The sequence below is a fragment of the Mycteria americana genome, chromosome 12 (genome assembly GCF_035582795.1).
Source record: "Mycteria americana isolate JAX WOST 10 ecotype Jacksonville Zoo and Gardens chromosome 12, USCA_MyAme_1.0, whole genome shotgun sequence".
Lineage (NCBI taxonomy): Eukaryota > Metazoa > Chordata > Aves > Ciconiiformes > Ciconiidae > Mycteria > Mycteria americana.
This window is the reverse complement of record NC_134376.1, coordinates 15,931,075-15,948,497: the sequence shown is the minus strand read 5'-3', so window position 1 is coordinate 15,948,497 and position 17,423 is coordinate 15,931,075. Positions and strand designations below refer to the sequence as shown.

The 17,423-nt window shown below is 37.7% G+C and overlaps 1 long non-coding RNA gene across 1 annotated transcript in view; it reads left to right on the top strand.

Annotated features, from left to right (window-relative positions):
- Positions 1-16,015, top strand: part of LOC142415837 (uncharacterized) — a 49,601-nt gene extending 33,586 nt beyond the window's left edge. The window contains exons 2-3 of the long non-coding RNA XR_012777553.1: positions 14,612-14,650; positions 15,975-16,015. This is a non-coding gene — a long non-coding RNA (uncharacterized LOC142415837). The remainder of the gene's footprint in view (positions 1-14,611; positions 14,651-15,974) is intronic.
- Positions 16,016-17,423: the final 1,408 nt, after the last annotated feature.

Sequence of the window (17,423 nt, the reverse complement as noted above, 5' to 3'; positions counted from 1 at the left end):
ACTGTTGATTGGTGACTGTTGCTGACACTAAACTTTCCAAGGCAGTTTATAATAATTAGAAATATATATAATGTTAAGCATTTTTGTTGAACCATTCTTGCCAAAGTAGGTGCCAGTTTTTATGTGAGAGTGGTAGCTTATGTATATGTAACTGCGCGTTTCTGTTTAGGTATCCCTATCACATATTCTGGGGTTCTGATCCTGCACATGAAAGCATACGAGAAAATTAATATGGCCAAATCCTGGTCATGTTCTCCTTAAGGGCACATGAACTAGAATTTCATCTGTGATTCTCTATAAGAATTGGGTTCAATTATTATCATCCTCATCTTTTTTTTAGCTGTGGTGCTTTAGCCTGTGCTCTCACATAGGCAGAGGATTTTTTTCTGTAAACTCTTTAGTTGATTGCAAGTTTATTTTAAATATTGCTTTCTATTTCCAGTAAGGTATTGATAGCAAAGCCTTTCTTTTTGTGCTTCTTAATTTTTAATATCTCAGTCTTTCTGTGGCTGTTAACTATGTAAGCTCTTTCTAGATATTGCTGTACCATTCAGTTTTCTTCTATGATAGCCTTTATGGCACTACTTGATATGGAAAGAAGAAAATACTGTACTTTTCAAAATATTTTTCTTCTTTATCTTGTGGCAGGTCATTGAATATTTGCTGCTAGGAAAAAATTAAATGTCTGAGGTGAATTTACAGAATCTAGGTTAAATAATGATTACTTGTCCCAGTTTAAATTGTGTCCCAGATTTGAACATTATGTTATATAGTCAAATCATATAAATTAATGGTGAATCTTTTTCATAGCTGATTTTTAGTTTCCCCTGAGATGATACCCTATTAAATTATTTTGATCTTCTACAGTTTCATGTATTTCTGTCTTTGTTTTTAGAATTCTCTTTTGTTTCCAATGGCTATGGGCAAAAACCAGGTAGAAACGTTACTTTGCTTAGGCAAGATGTAGTTTCTCTGAATAATTTTGAGCAATTTGAAACGTTTTCATGTTCATGGCAGTATAATATAGCTTATTAAGTAGGACTGGGAAATTGGAAATGTTGCTTTCTGGGTCACCACTTCAAAAATGCCTCCATGCAAAAGTAACTTGTGTTTTCCACAATTATCATCACTGTTATTCTCAAATAAAGGCTGAGACAAAAATGGGCCAAGGAGCCAAGCTGCCTTCTCACCATTCAGTGTAATTCATCTAACTCGGGTATGGGAAGCATTGTCAGTGCGGTGTGTACCTATTCTACAATATCAATTTGCAGGACTCTCATAAGCTTACGTAAATAATGTATTGCCAAATAAAAGCACCCCTGCTCTGGAAAACATGGCATCAATTTTAGTCATTTTCTGTATGTCAAGTATAATGCATTTTGTTAGGATAACCTTAACTAATATTTTTATTTCAATGAGACGGGTTGATAGAAATTTCCCAGAAAGATATTTAAGGTTAAGTTCATAAAGGTACTCAGTATCACTGTGCTGTTGAACCAGTTTGTAATGTACTACATCACATTTAGATAAACTTAAAGTAAGAATATTCTAAGTAACTGGGGATGTGGACAAAGGGAAGAAATAAGGTGGTGAAAGGGAGAGGTGAGAAGAAGCAGGGGAGTCGTATGAGACTATAAAGCTTTCTTGTTTGTGTTCTGAATGAGCAGCAAGGGAAAGAGATCTGAAAGTTTCTCTGAATCTTAAAAGCTGCTGAGAATGGAGCTGGCTTCAGAGGAGTTGAGCCACTACCTTTGGGTGCCATGTGGTTCCCCAGACAAGTAGAAGGACAATGCTCTCCTGGCACCCAGTCTTGGCTTACAGTGACTTTACGCTCCATGACCAGTATCCAGGTGACATACATCTTCCTATTGTCCAGAGAGCTCTGTAGCTAGGTGTTTAGTAAGCATAGCCTCAAGCTGTCTTGTAGAGATATATTTCAATGTATTTGATGTACTAGTGACAGTAATAGAGGAGTTATATCATAATCAGTGGTCTGATGTCACGATGAAATTAATTTCGATTACATTTATACATTTGCGCATTTTGAGCAACAGTCAAATAGTCCTTTAAAATAAGCTTTGTTTATAGAAGAGGGGCACCAATCAATGCAGTGTTTTGGAAAGAACTAATATGTTTGGAATACTGTAACTGTAATACAAAAATAGTTTGAGTGCAGTGAACAAAAAAATGGCTTTTCCAACACCTTTATGTTGATCTTTATAATTATATATTTGCCGTGGTAAATAAAATTTACATGGTCTTGTAGCTGATTATCTTGTCATTAGGAAAAATACTTCATTTAAAGATGAAATTTCATCCCAAATATAAGTGGCATGCAAACCTGATATAAAGATGAATCACAGAAACCTCAGTACGTTTGCTGAGGAGGGGGATACGACTTGTAAAATAGGGATTTCTGTTACCTTGGTTCCCACTGAAAGTACTAATTCCGATTCATTTTACTGCAGACAGTCTAGTATGAGTTAATCTGCACTGAAAGCACTGAGAATCATTCCACTATATAGTCATTAAATACAAGACAAGATGGTGGAATCAAAGGAAGGCACTGAGGTGACGGTGACCTACTTTGCTAAATCAGAGGAATGGACACAGAAAAACTGCTTTAAGATCCAACATTGCAGGAGCTAACCTTGAAAGTGCTGAAAATAACAGAGCTTGCAGGACACTCAATCTCAAGTTTGTGACATTAGTAGAGTAGAAGTTAAAAAGCTATGAATCACTGTTAGAACAAGCTTATACATCATTTAATCGTGATATATTTAAAAAGTGGAATGTGTTCAGCAGTCTGCATGTGCAAAACAATTACCCTGTGCACTGTTAAGCTGATTTAATAAACAGCAACCACTTCAACAAATTTGAACACTCGTTGCAAAACGCCTGGAGTATACTTGAGTAGAAAGATAATATGGGGTCAAAATGTGTTATGCTGGGACTTCTGGTTTTGTTTTTATTATTTTTTTCCATTGGCCTTGGGGAGGACCTTTTCAGATGCATTCACTGATAACTGATGCACTCATTACAGCATCATTTTCCCTTTTATTGATTCTCATTATCTAAAGAATATTCTAAATTGTCAGTGAAGACATGATTTTATATGTACCTATTTATTCAGAACAATATTGTGCCTAAACTAAGCTACAGGTTGTAAACTGATGCAGTTTCATTGATAGGAAGGGAACACGGCCAATTAACACAAAGTGGAGCTTTCTTCTGGTGTCTGTAATCTGCTTCTGAAACTATTACAAATGTGGAATTTTTTTTGTTTTTAAGTTTTCATATACCTCAGTTGCTATTTTTATGTTGATTGAAAGTATGATGGAGGAAAGAGGAAATCAGAGGAAAGGAGAAAATACTGCTTTTGGCTTAATAAGTAACTCACTGCATGTACTTCCTTTCATCTCTTTTCTTTGTGGTAAATAACAATGAAATCCTAAAAAAAAAACCCCCAAACCAACAAAAATTAGAACTAGTGGCAGAATTGAGCTCTCAGTGGTGAAGCTGCCTTATTGTTTGTACCTTAAAGGTACACTTTCTTCAGAGAGTTTATTAGACCAACGGAGGAAGAAATGCATCGCAGTCGCCTCATTGTCTTCCTCCCAGCCAAGTAGCTCTACCGTAAGGAATGGGCTGTCACACTGAAGAGGCATTTGAACTTTTGAGGCACTGGTAGATGCAGAGGTGAGAAGTTAACAGTACCTGGTACACGTGGATGATCCTGTCTAGTGCTGCAGCTGATGGTACTGTACTGCTTAGCAATAATTAACATTAATAATGAACTTGTAGAGATTGCATATATGCAGTTGTAGTGAGGGTGATTGAAATATCGGCGTTGGATCTTACAGCTCACAACTGACTGCTGTTATTTGTCTGATTGGATTGTCTGGATTCTCCATATATAATAAGGTGTGGGCAGGATGGCAGTTGACTGAATGTGGCTGAAAGTCATCTTAATTTTTTTCATTCACAAGTGGGTGGATACCTCTCCTTTTACCTTATTTAGAAAGAAGTGATACTGGTTTTTGTAAGGAATACTTTTGGAGTTTTGTCTGGCACAGCGAAGTTTTTATAGGTGACAGTAGTAACAGCCATTGTTTTAATGGGTAGTCATTATGAGTAGGAATTAAGTTCTTTGCAGTAAAATTATCCAAGGGAAAATTGCAATACCAAAGCTGTTGCTTGGAGTTATTTGCCTTTCCACTGATTCGGTGTCATTACACTCTCCCAGTGATGCTGAACTTACAATTTCTTTAGTCCCTTGTTTTCACTGATAGCAATCTTTGCTGCTGCTGTGTCCATTGCATTGTTCTGGGGACATGATCCTCAACTCTTTTGCAAGTTTCTTTATCACATTTTTCCACAAACTTTTTTTCTTTCTTCTAAGCCGTCTTGTATATGTTCTAGCAAAATACTACATCCTACTGTAGCAGTCTCATTTGAGTCTTGTTTTTAGCACTCTGCACTCTGTGTAAAGCCTGTGGAACACTGGACAGCACTGGCAATTGGTACACTTTGGTTGCCAACTGCTACATCAATTGTAATCTTCTCTCCGCTTTTTTTTGCTCCCTGAAGCTGTCCTCCCTTTATTTATGTTTCATCTGTGTATTCCTTTTTATTGTATATTTCAATTTAAAACTCTTTGCAACAAAATCATCATTTTATCAGAAAGCTTTACAATGGTGTTTTCAACGCATTCATTGTAGAGATTCTTTAGAATCAGTTAGATTCTTCATTTTCATTTTACCGTTTAGGCAGACAGTAACAATCACAAATCAATCTGGGAAAGTCAGGAATAAACTCATGGTATATCTCATCCTTAACGGGTACCTGCAAAGTACATCTGTGGATCATCACAACTGGCCTATGGCCGTCTTCCTGGCTGCTAAAAAAAAGAGAACATGCAAATATATTAGTTGTTATGCCATTTCTTTGTGGAGGTGAATGTTCAGGCCAATTTTGGAGACTGTACTTCTCAGAAGACAAATGCCAACACAGTTGCCTTTGAAAGGAAAGGTGGCTTTAGGAAACATTTCTGTCATTGTATCATTTAGAGAATGACCTTCAGTACTGATAGTATTTTGTTATAGTGCACTTTTTTGTGCACTGTTCAAATAATGAACTGTGAATCAACATAGTTAAATGGGTATGACTGCCTAAATTTCTGTATAAATTGGGAAACTTCGCCACGTGTTCTACAAGGACAACCTTTACCAATTGTGGATATTTTTCTATTTCAAAAAAAACTTCCCAGAGTTATTCAAATCTCTTACTTCAAGAGCATTAAGCTATACAAGCAAATAGTCCTTGTACTGTAGAGTGGTTGAAGAGTAGAAGAGCATTTTATGAGCTAATTGTTTTTCAAAGCCACTGCTTTTAAAGGGTTTAAGGGAATAAAATACATGAGAAATTCTGAGCAGAATAATTTGTGTTTCAAAATACATAGAAAACAGTAAAAAAGGGTACTGTGTTTTCTCTTTCTTTTTTTTTGTTTATAACACAATAGTTTTTATGGAATTCAGCCAGTATTAATACTAAATAGCACTTCAGATATTTGGTAAGTTTGCAAAGCAGTTTAATTTTTTTTTTCCTTCAGAAGTATCAGAACATGTTTTTTATTTAGATTTGGCTAAAATTATCTGTCATATGCAGATGATTATGCACTATCTGCCAACATCCTACCCTAAGACAGTTATAGCAGATGGTCGAATGTGTTTCATGTGGCATTTGTTTAAATGCAACTATATCTAATTTTTCCTGTAATTATTAACATCATTTTACTTGTAAGGACTCAATCTGCATTGAATTAACTACTTCTAGACTATTTCTGCCAAATTTTGCATTGAAAAGGCAGTATTTCAATCTTTATTTTTTGCAGGACAAATATTTTGCTTTAACAGTCTAAGAGTTATATATCAGCACATTGAAAATTTACAATAAGAATAACAAATACTTTATCCAGTGCTGACTATACTGCTGTATAAAGAAAATAGGGCTTGTTATTTAATTTGTGCATCTCTCTTCATGTGTTAATTTTGAAGCAAAATGAGAATATGGCACTGAGACTTACTAAACTGACTCTTTGAGTATTGAATCAGCAATTTGAGGTACATATGACAAATGCAAACAAAGTCAGTTGAAGATGTGTTTGCTTGAATAAACCCCAAAATGCGGGTATAGGCAGGCTTACCTTCACATCAGTGACAGAAGACAGTAATAAAACGAGATCTCCACAGGGGGGTGGATAATTTCACTGTTTTGTAATATTATTATGACACATTACTTGTTAATTGAGCTTCATAAAATCTCTATACAAGTATGTATAGTACATATACAAATTTACACACACGTGTATGCGTGTGTATATATATGTGTACATACGCAGATCTGTATGTATAGCTAAATGTTTTAGTAATTACTTTGCTGGACCTATAAATCGTCTTGAGTTCCAGTTCATGGACGTCAGTTTTCTCAAGTGCATTACTCTTTACATTTTTACATAAGGCTGTATTTTAAGTAATGTAACATAGTCACAAAAGCCCAAACACCAAAAGGTGTTAAGCTTCTGTTTATCAGCGAAGATCTTCCTTGATTGCTTCAGCATCTCAGCTTCTGTTTCTCTTTCTCCTAAACCAAACTGTCATCTCTCGCTCTTGAGTGAACCTCTTCCACTTCTCTTGTCTAAACCAGCTGCTCTTTCCTCCTCCCCGGCTCTTGTGCCCAAGGAGCGATCCACCTTCTCAGCCTTCCCAGCTGGCTTGTTCTATTTTTGCCCAATTGTCTTATGCAAGACCAGTCCCATTTTTCTTCTGTTTTGGCAACAGGTTTCTACATGTACAGTGGAGTATTATGTTATTCTCCCTAGTTCCTTGCTCTTTAAATTTTTATTCAATCTAATTTCTCTGGTATGCTTCATCAGAATATTTTTGGGTTCAGGCTGCTTTTTCTGCTATGCCCTTCTGTAGACATAATGGTAAAACATTAAGTGATGTACACTGTATTCAAACCCAATTTGTAACATTAGTGAACATGACGTGTAGATAAAACTCAGTGTCATGGATAGTAAAGTCAGTCATGGGGTGCTTAACATGCATAGCACTTTTGGCTTTTAAGGTTTGTTTCGGAGAATCATACTGCAGTTTTGCCTTGGCTATCATAGTTTGCAGTTTCCTTTTTTTTATTGGGCATAAAAAGTGATAATATGGTACTGTTATTAGCTACAGAATAAAGCACTGTTAGCACTCACTTTTTATTTTAAATCCAAATACTGTATTGATTTTGCAATAGGAAGACATGCAGGTCAGAAATGCAGTAAACAATGAGCGATCAACAGGAAAGCATTGGTTCAAGATACAATAGAGAATTACAGAGTTCCAGTCAGAAATGATAGAAGGAAGGAGATCAAAGACGACAGTGAAGACAGAAAGCAGGAATAAATATAAGTTAAATAATATTGAAAGGACATTCAGATTCTGAGAGGATTTTTACTGCATTCACTGTTTGCTATGGGGCATCACCCTATGTATTTCAATACCAGTTTTTCTGAAAGCGAGAACTAGAATGCTTGGCTTGTATGTTAAGTTGCTTCCAACAAAAGTAATACAACACTATGTTTGCTTGTGCCTCTTGTTACTGCCCATAAGAAGACAGCAGTTCTTGAACATCCACACTGTACAAAATGAACTAACCCCTTTAACCGCTAATGCTAAACTAATAGTCTAGTCATAAGTCCCATGTAGCAGCAAAGGGAGAAAAGTGTTTAAATTGTCAGAGAGACATGAAGTGCAAGCCAGCCTGCCCGTGTAGCACTGGGTCATCCAGTATGAGATTAAACATCACTTGCAATGAACCGTGCCTCAGAATCTACTGTTTAGAAGTACTAAAATTATATTAAAACATAATCTCAGTGACAGAAAAATAACATTTTCAGCATTGCTCTTCTGATCAAAAGGACTTTTGAAAGATATTTTAGCTCTAGAATTTATTCCTGGATAATTGTAAATAAGACACTTGGAAAAAAAGCTATGGGAACATCTCTGATTCATGGGTAAGCACAATCTTTTGATGCCCAGGTCTAAATGTAGATGTTTGTATGATTATATTTGTTACTTTAAGAAGCAAAAGTAATGCTATCATGAGCTTTTAGTTATAGACTATATCGTCTCTTTCTTGTTTCATGGGAGAGTAAGACTGTTCAAGCTCTCCAATGGTCCGGGCTCCTGAGGCACACGTGAAGATAGTTTGCATGGGTTTCCTAAATCCTGAGGCAGGTCTGTGCAGGATTTTACAAGCCCTTCTAGTAATAGGTTGCGCTGTGGTTAGATCGAAATGAGACACCTCCTCCGTACCCCCATAACAAGCATACAGTAGCCCTCATGCAGTGGCTCTTTGCAAGAGGTGTGTATGACCTAGAACAGCGCGTGCTGTACAGCACATTAGTACCGCAGAAGGTAACATATTAAAGTAAGCGTAGTCACTCTCACAGAAATACTTTGTGTGTTTGCTGCTATTGGTAGGTTTTACGGGTGGTAATTCTTGTGTGCAGACCTACCCCTTCGTTCACAGTGCACGCAGAGGCATCTGCTGGCTCTCAGCAGAATATTTTACAATACACATCTTTCAAAGTCTTCCCTGAGTATAGAGTACAATAAAATATATCAGAAATATATTTGTTTTTTTCTCCTATGTCTTCATTTGGTAACGTACTCTCCAGTCAGCTTGCTTTTGTAGTATTGCATCCTGTCTTGGAGACACACATTTTGTGGCAATAAAGCCCTTTTTATCAAATTTATTTATTTCAGGCTAAGAGATAAGCTTTTCTTTCCGCTCAGGCAATGACTTGGTTCCTGTGTACTTGACATCTGGCTTTTCAGCTTAGAATTTTTGTTTTCAAAATACGTTGCAGTACGTAATTTGTGCAGCATGTTGCACATTTATGTAAGCCCCTTTATTTTAGGAGGTTTGGGCTTCCCAATATTCTCTGTAATTTTGGGGTTGTTTTTCATGACCATAACATTCTGCACTTATAAAAAATAAAAAGAGAGATTAGATAGTATGGGATATCAGCAAATACTGATAGTACTATAATTTAATGTGACAGGATTGATACAGTAGTAATTTGCATCCACCTGAGAAGGAGTTAAGATGCTGTGGGGGCAGCAGTGATCTGAGGAATGGGTGCAAACTGCATCTGTCAAGACAAGTGGTGGATGTCAATGTGAATGTTGCTCCCCAGTGGCTCACAGTTGCTCTTATTTTTTAATAAATCTGCGCATTAAATTTCTACTTTTAGATTGCAGATATTTAAAGAGACTGTACTGTGCTACAGGTGCTGGTCATAATTCAAAATACTAATGTAATGTGGTAACAATGATGGAATCTTCCATCAGCTGATTTTTTTTTTTTTTTTAGATGTTAGAACTGATTTGTGATTACAGCTTTGAACCATTGTATCTCCAGCATTAGGAGTTGGTATGGTGGTAAACTGCTAGGATGCAGTGGTTGGGATGGGGGTAAAGGAGAGGTAACCCGTGCTCTTCAGCATGATACAAACAAGCATTAAGGATGCTTTTTTTCATGAAATATCCTTGCTGGTGGTCATGGCTGACTGTAATAAAGGACTTGCAAGTCCTTCTGATTACACCAGTCATTGAACAGTGATGTTCTAGCACTGCTGAACAGGAGAGGGTCACCACTGGACTTTTGAACCATGTTGTTCCTGGACTATAGAAATGACTTTTCACTCTCACAGGGGCTATCCTGAAGCATGCAGAGTCAAAAGTTCAAAAATGGGTAACGCATTAGAAGAGCCTGAAGAAAAGGCTAACTGTAATGTTTGAGTAGATTGCCAGACATCTCTCTTCCTGTGTAATAGAGATGTTCATTAATGTTGGGTAACCATTATCATGATTGTATGTTCCAAGAGAAAATAATGAGCTGTTTTTCAATGATGGGCTCAAATATATCTCTTTCCTAGCCATTGCTCTTCTTCCACCTTTCGTGTACACAGCTTTTACCTCTTCTCTAGCCCATCTGATCTTTGCATTTGGAAGAACTGTAATAAATGTAGGTGTTAGCCCTTTCTGCTAACAGATAATCACAAAGTGCAGTGTGTAACTTGAAGCTCTGCGTTGATTTTAAGGAATTGGTACCATTTGTTGTGGCCACACTCTTCTTAGCATATTGTGAATCAATCAAAACTGGCACAAGCTGGTTCTACCTCTAGGCACTTCTCTGTCAACTTGTTACCTTTTCTGCTTTTTCTAGTATCAGTTACTGCCTTTTTTTTTTTTTTTTTAAGCCTAAAACATTCATGGTAATGTTGTGGACTCCTTAAGTCTTGGGAAAACCTGAGCCCTATTTTAATTTATTCAAGAACTCACACAAGTTTCATACCGCTCAATCTTTTATAATTCTGTGTGTTTGCAGCTTTCCAATATCTGTGCATTCAGAAACACTTAGGGAACTCTGCTCAAAGTAAATACTTAGTAGGGAGCCAGCAGTTCTGTAGTGAGTGGATCTGCATAGTATTATTCTTCTGCCCCTCCAGATGAGAGAGAAAATACTGTGTTGCATTCTGCTTCTCTACCTTGTCCTTCTTGTGTGCTTAAGGGTGGGGGACAGTTCGGAGTCTTGCTTAATTGATGCACTCTCTGTGCTCTACCTGTGATGCTGCTGTTACCGCTTGTTGTAATGGTTGCTGGTTTGACTTCTTTCCTGCTGGGTGCTCTGACTGTGCTTCAAGGCTTATTACTGACTGAAGTAAACCTCCTTCAGTCCATGGAAGGTTTTTTGGTTCAGTTTGGTTTTGGTTTGGGGGGGGGTTGTTTGGTTTTTTTTTTACTTCCCTATTCTTTTTGGCTTTTTTTCCCCTTCTCTTTTTTTGCTTTTCAGCTTCAGTTAATTTAGAACGTGGTGTTGTGGATACCTTTTATACTCATGTCACTGTTTTAACCCCCATCAAAGATCCTGTGTGCCAAAACCAGATTCTGTACTCACACAGAAAACCACCCAAATTCTCTGATGTTGTTATGAAGAGCTCAGACACATGTTTTCCTTCTGGGAGGAGGGGAAGTGGGAAAGGAATGGGGGGTGCTGTTAGAAGTAAGAGAGAGTCTATTACTTATTTTCCTCCAGCTTAAAACTGATCTTTTTGTCTGTACTGCCACTGCCACCTGGCTTCTGGGCCTTTTTTAGCTAGCTGCACTTGTTTACTCTCAACCCTTTTCTGTCTACCTGCACAGTTTTTCCTAGTCTGTCAGGAAACAGAGTTAAATGGTTTACTCCTTAAAGAAACAGACTACACTGTAATCCCCCCCCCCCCCCCCCCCCCCCTTGCATTTTGCTTCTATTGCACCTTTCATACCATTGCTTCATCCTTAAGCGGTGTTTTATGTCAGATGAGGGACAGTCATTTTTCTGAAAAATGAAGGCTCCCCTTAGTCATCAGAAAGTCCTAGTCTCATTGCTCTGTGGAAGGAGACACTAACAAAAGCTTGGATGAGAAAGAGCTGTTCAATGACGGAGGCAAAACATAACTTCCAGTGTATTTGTCTTGGAGTAAAAGTAATGTATGCCCTCTATTGAACAAGTAACCTATTGATTACAGTGTAACCAGTGTACTCTCAAATCTCTGCCATGGCTTTTTCATTTAATGGATATAAATGTCTATGGCTTCTTTCATGCTGGTTTTGAGAAATATTAAGGGTTACAGCCAGTGTAACAAAGAGCTGCTTAACAGTTTTGATATCTTCTGACTTTAAGAGCCACTTTGTCAACTTTACAGTTGTCTAAGGATACTGATTAAATTGCATTTACGTTATGTAATTTCAAGATAAAATGATTCATGTTTCATCTGTTTAAAAAAACTTTTGCAGTGGCTTTCTTCTACCCTCTGAAGAGGAATTACATAAAGAAATGTGCTACTGAATGCATTTATCAACTAGAGAAAGGCTTCTCTTTTATTTGAGTAGCTTTTCTAAGTGTTTGTTTCCTTTTCCCGCTTTATATTACTGATGTTCATGAATTTATATAAAACAAATTCTGACATATCGCTAGGGAGAGTTCTTGAGAGCTTAACACTGTTACCCTTGCACACCAGTGAAAGGGCTGGGGGTGCTGCATCTTTAACAAGGCACCTGTTCCCAAAATGTTCAATCATTCTTATTAAATAAGCTAACAAAAAGAAATTGCTCAGAACAGTCAGAGCAGGTATCTCATCTAGTCTCTGCATTGTTTAGTTTGACTTCTCTTTTCTCTTGTTTATCTACTTCCCTGGTAGTTTTTCAGTTACTACAGAATCATACTTATTGATTAACATACATATTTCCTATATATACATGTATACATATAAGTATTTTTTAATATATGTATATAAGAGAAGGTATCATATATATATATATATAAAAGAAGGTTGTTGCAGTACATTTCAGGTCCTTATATTATCAAAGAGAAGTGAAAAAGGTTAAACCTCCTTTGCAGGTGATCATCTGTTATTACAAATAAAAAGGATTTAGTTACTAAGGCTTTTATAGTAACGTTGAATAGACAACCTTTCATCTAAAATACTAATTTTGCACTCAGAACAGAACTGTGTCACAGTTTACATTGCTTCTGCTGGTAGATTTAGTTGATTAAGAACATTCAGCTAATCTGTTTTGAATAAAAACCTTTGTTTTCCTCCAAATAGTCCTTTATTCTGGTCCAGTCTTTTTTTGTCCCCTGAAGTTTTGGCAGCCTCCCTGTGTCCTCTCTTACCTATTTGCTGCCTACTTGCATTCCCCAAGAAAACTTCTCTTTACCAGACCTTAGCATACTAGTGTATCCGTTGAGGGTCATGGGCAGTTTTGTTTTCCAGCTTCTGGACAATCATCAAAACCATCAGATAAATCAGTTTGATTTCATCCATGTGTCTTCCTTGCTTTCACAATTCTTTTCTTTTTGTTTCAATTACCAGCAGCTCCAAAAGTTGGATTCACTTTAGAATATGTACAAAATTTGTGTTTTGCTGTTTTGCTGTTATGTTCCAGAAGGACCATTCTCCATCCACGTTTGAAGTCGTTTAGAAGTCAGTGAGAGTTTATAGTTGTTCTGTCCTCTGGCTTATCTTCACAGAGGCTGAAGGGTCCTGCATCCTTCTTCATTAAAGTGATGTTTGTGGCTGCCTGAAGAGTTCTTTACCTTCTGCTGTTTTTGAAACGGCCAGTCAATGATTTCCTCCACTCTTTCAATTAGTGCCTCCACATAACCACAGATAAGGGTATTCTACAAGTTTGGATTTTCTGTGTTTCCTCATTATCTCTGCCTAGGTTGTAAAGTTCTGCTGTTTAATCTTGTTTAGTTATGTGGATATTTTAAAACCATTTTAATGGCATTCTTACCACCACAGACAAATAAGTCAAATTTTTATATAGTTTAATTAGATTATTTTTGGCTGCTTTCTGAATCTAATGAAATGGAGGTTAATTGGGTTGTTATGGTGTGTCGTGGTTTAACCTCAGCCGGCAGCTAAGCCCCCCCCAGCCGCTTGCTCACTCCCCCCTGGTGGGATGGGGGAGAGAATCAGAAGGGGAAAAGTGGGAAAACTCGTGGGTTGAGATAAAGACAGTTTCACAGGTAAAGCAAAAACCGTGCACGCAGGCAAAGCAAAGCAAGGAATTCCTTCCCTCCTTCCCATGGGCAGGCAGGTGTTCAGCCATCTCCAGGAAAGCAGGGCTCCATCACATGTAATGGTTACTTTGGAAGACAAATGCCATCACTCTGAACGTCCCCCCCTTCCTTCTTCTTCCCCCAGCGCTATATGCTGAGCATGAGGCCATATGGGGTGGGGTATCCCTTTGGGCAGTTGGGGTCAGCTGTCCCAGCCGTGTCCCCTCCCAGCTCCTTGTGCCCCCCCAGCCCACTCGCTGGTGGGGTGGGGTGAGAGGCGGCAAAGGCCTTGACTCTGTGTCAGCGCTGCTCAGCAGGAACGAAAACATCCCTGGGTTATCAACACTGTCTCCAGCACAAATCCAAACCATGGCCCCATACCAGCTACTGTGAAGAAAATTAACTCTATCCCAGCCAAACCCAGCACAGGTGCCAAAATTAATGTTTTCTTTCTGAAACTTGTTTTTATTTACAAGATAAGAAGTTGGAACTTCCAGCAATTTGATTTTATAATGTTGAAAGCTCAGTTATGTGCTGAAGTGTATGTGGAAAGAAGAGTTGCATTATTAGGTGTTTTGTCTACAACTGTAAAGCCAGAGGCCAAATATTCAGAAGAAATGCTTTATAAAAACAGGTTACTTATTAACTCACAGCTAGTATACAGGGATTTGAGATGGGTTAAGTAATTTGGAAATTCTAGTTGGTTAGTGAGATTTGTGATAGAGCCATGCATGTGTACATGAGACACCATGCATGACAGAAAAAGCAAATTGAGGGTTGGTATATATATAAACAGAAGGGTAAGGGCCTGCGAAGGCTCGCGCCTTTCACCATGATGCCTTGATTTAACATGAATGTACCCTATATTCAGTAACACAATGTGTACTATACCTATCTATAAAAATTCATATACCGTTCGCATTAATGACGTTGTCCATTGTCATTACAGGGTGCCTAGAGCTTTCTCTGATAGTACATTGATGTTTTGGTGAGTGACGCTGCTTTGTTTCAGTATATTGCTCCAATCCTCTTTCTCGCCGAATGAAATCTGGAAGACTCGGGTGTCAGTCTGGTGAAGAAACCTGCCTGAGCAGCAACGTTTGTCTCCTTGACATTTAAAAAAGGTGGCTGTGATAGTGGCTCTAGGTTCAGTTCTCACTTTTATCCTGCACTTAAAGTTTTGATTAAGGTCATGCAGGACACCTTGTCATCTTTGCACCACTTAGTGCGACTTCTGTCCGATGCTGAAGAATTTGCTAAGTTGTCTTTTAAGAATAATGTTCTGAGCAAAATAGATCTAAATGGATATATTGGGTAAAATAAAATCACCCGCAGTCCTGCGAAAAAGAACTGTAAATCTTCCCATGACCCTGTTCACTAAGGAGGTTTGTTTATAGCATTATATTAAAACAAGAACAGCAGAGAAAGCTATATAGATATTCAATAGTAATTTAAGAGGGAGAATTGCACAGCTTGTAGGATTACAGAATATGGAATTTTGTACTTCCAGGTCATTACTTTGAATTCAAATACACTCCTGGTAGTAATAAAAATTTGTTACCAGATGACAGCTCTTCAGTTGCATGTATGAAATGAGTTGAGGTTTTCTGTCCAGCTGGTAATGGGCAGATGCCTGCTACACAAAAACAGTGTCACAGCTGACACTATTAGATACTTTTATTGACAGTCTCAATGGGGTGGTCAGCAGTTAAATACATAATAGCAGAGTCACCTTTTTGACCTGAGATTAGATTCTTCTGAGGTGTTCAGCAGCAGGCTTTGTGCACAGAAAAGTTTAGCAGATAATGTATTTTCCTCCTTTATTTAGTATTGTTGTACATTGCTTCAATGAACAGTAAGTAAAAATTGAGGGCAATTTCCAAATTACTGCTGAGTGGCATAAATACCTTATTAGAGACTATGTGTTATTCCTTATTTTGTATGGCACCAAACAGCCTTTCAACAAGGGAAGCATCTGTAAGAAAGTGTATTTAATAAGTATTTTGGCAGAGGCTAGCAGTATTTTTTCTCACTTTTTCTCTGGGGCTTACCATTGTTGACACCACTGAATAAGAAAGCTAATTTATTCGGGATGTGTAGGTGTTACAGAACATAACTGCTTTTGAAGAGAAGATGTAGTGCATTTAACATGCCTGATTTAAAGACAGTTGTCCTTTGGTGTTTGTAGAAGTAAATTCTATGACAAGTCCCTGTGACTGCTGTGTGACTCATTAAGTGGGAAGTTCTACAGGAGCTCCCACAAAGTAGCTTTTCACTCATGAAACTAAATCATCTCTCTTGTGCTTTCTCAGAGGTTTGTTTTGCTCGCAGTGTGATGGAGTTTTATGTGAAGATCTTGCTATCATGGTAATAAATGCAATAGGAAAATCAATTGCCTTATGATTCCTGAGGTACAGAGTCTACCATGAAAATCTTAATAAATCTGTCTCCAAATAACTAGTATTACTGAGATAACACAACTATCATGGAAAAGCAAGACACGGATTTACAGAAGAACATACCCACATCTGTATGTATATACGCACACCCAATGCCATAAGCGAAGGATGTGGAAGAGGAGCAGTTCATAGCGATGACAGGAGAACTCTGTATGCATACATCGCTGTGCCGACCTGCGAAACAACTGTAGCTTCTGTCCTGCAGCTCTCGAGCGAACTCTTGACTTTCTTGGAGGTGGACACCAGCCATTTTCCTGTGGGAAATTCAGCCATTCACCATCAATCAAGGAGAGGGCAGATGTGAATTTCAAGCCAAACAGTTTGATCTTGGTGATTGGAAATAATTCAGATTGCTGTTTATAAAATAGCGTGACTGATTGTACTTGATATGAGTGCTCCCTTTGGCCAGAGGCATTATCCATACAGGATATTTGAAGATGCAGATAGAAGAAGCCTATATAAAACCCCCTGCCATTATTTAGAAATTTAAAAGAGAAACAAGATTCTGTTTTTGCTATCATGATCTTGATGTTCGTCTTAAATTGAAGTGTATTATACTTTTTTCTGTCTCAGATCTTAAATATGCTTCAGAGAAGCCACTCTGTACTTCTGCCACTCTTACAGTATAACCTCCATTATATGCAGCATTTTTAACAAATGTAATAATTTGTAAATAATTATGAAAATCTATTTACAAACGCAACATAGGATATTAATTGCCCTGAAGGCAATAAGGTTAGCCAAAAATTCCAGCACTATGTGTTTTTGTTATTTTCTTTGAAGTTTCTGGTATTGTTATGAGAAGTTTTAAATAGAAATGCTGATAGATTTTTAGCATTGGAACTAATGGGAGCTAATAAAATAAGGCTTGGCATGGAGCAGCAATCTTAATGCTGATGAACATGGCAAACATGCATGCCTTCCACTTGGGGACAGTTGACACAGATGGCAGAACTGATTTTACCATGTGCTATATGTCGTATTAATTGCCATGCCAATTAATATAAACTCCAAAGCCTGCTTCTTTGTTCCACTATTATGGACAGTTTTGTCTTGTGTATGTTTACGGTAAAGTATCAGACTTCTGTATTTATTTTATGGGAATTGTGACTTCTCTCTTTCTCTCCCTCCCTCTTTCTTTTGCTCTCCTTTCCTCCCTGCTGTCTTTCACCCTCCCGCCCTTCTCTCTTCCCCTCTGCCCTGCCTCATATTGAGACTATCCTAGATGTTTTTAAACTGTGTTGAAAAGCAAGAGTATGTGAACCAAGAAATTATTTAAACTTACTTGAAAGAAATCTGTTC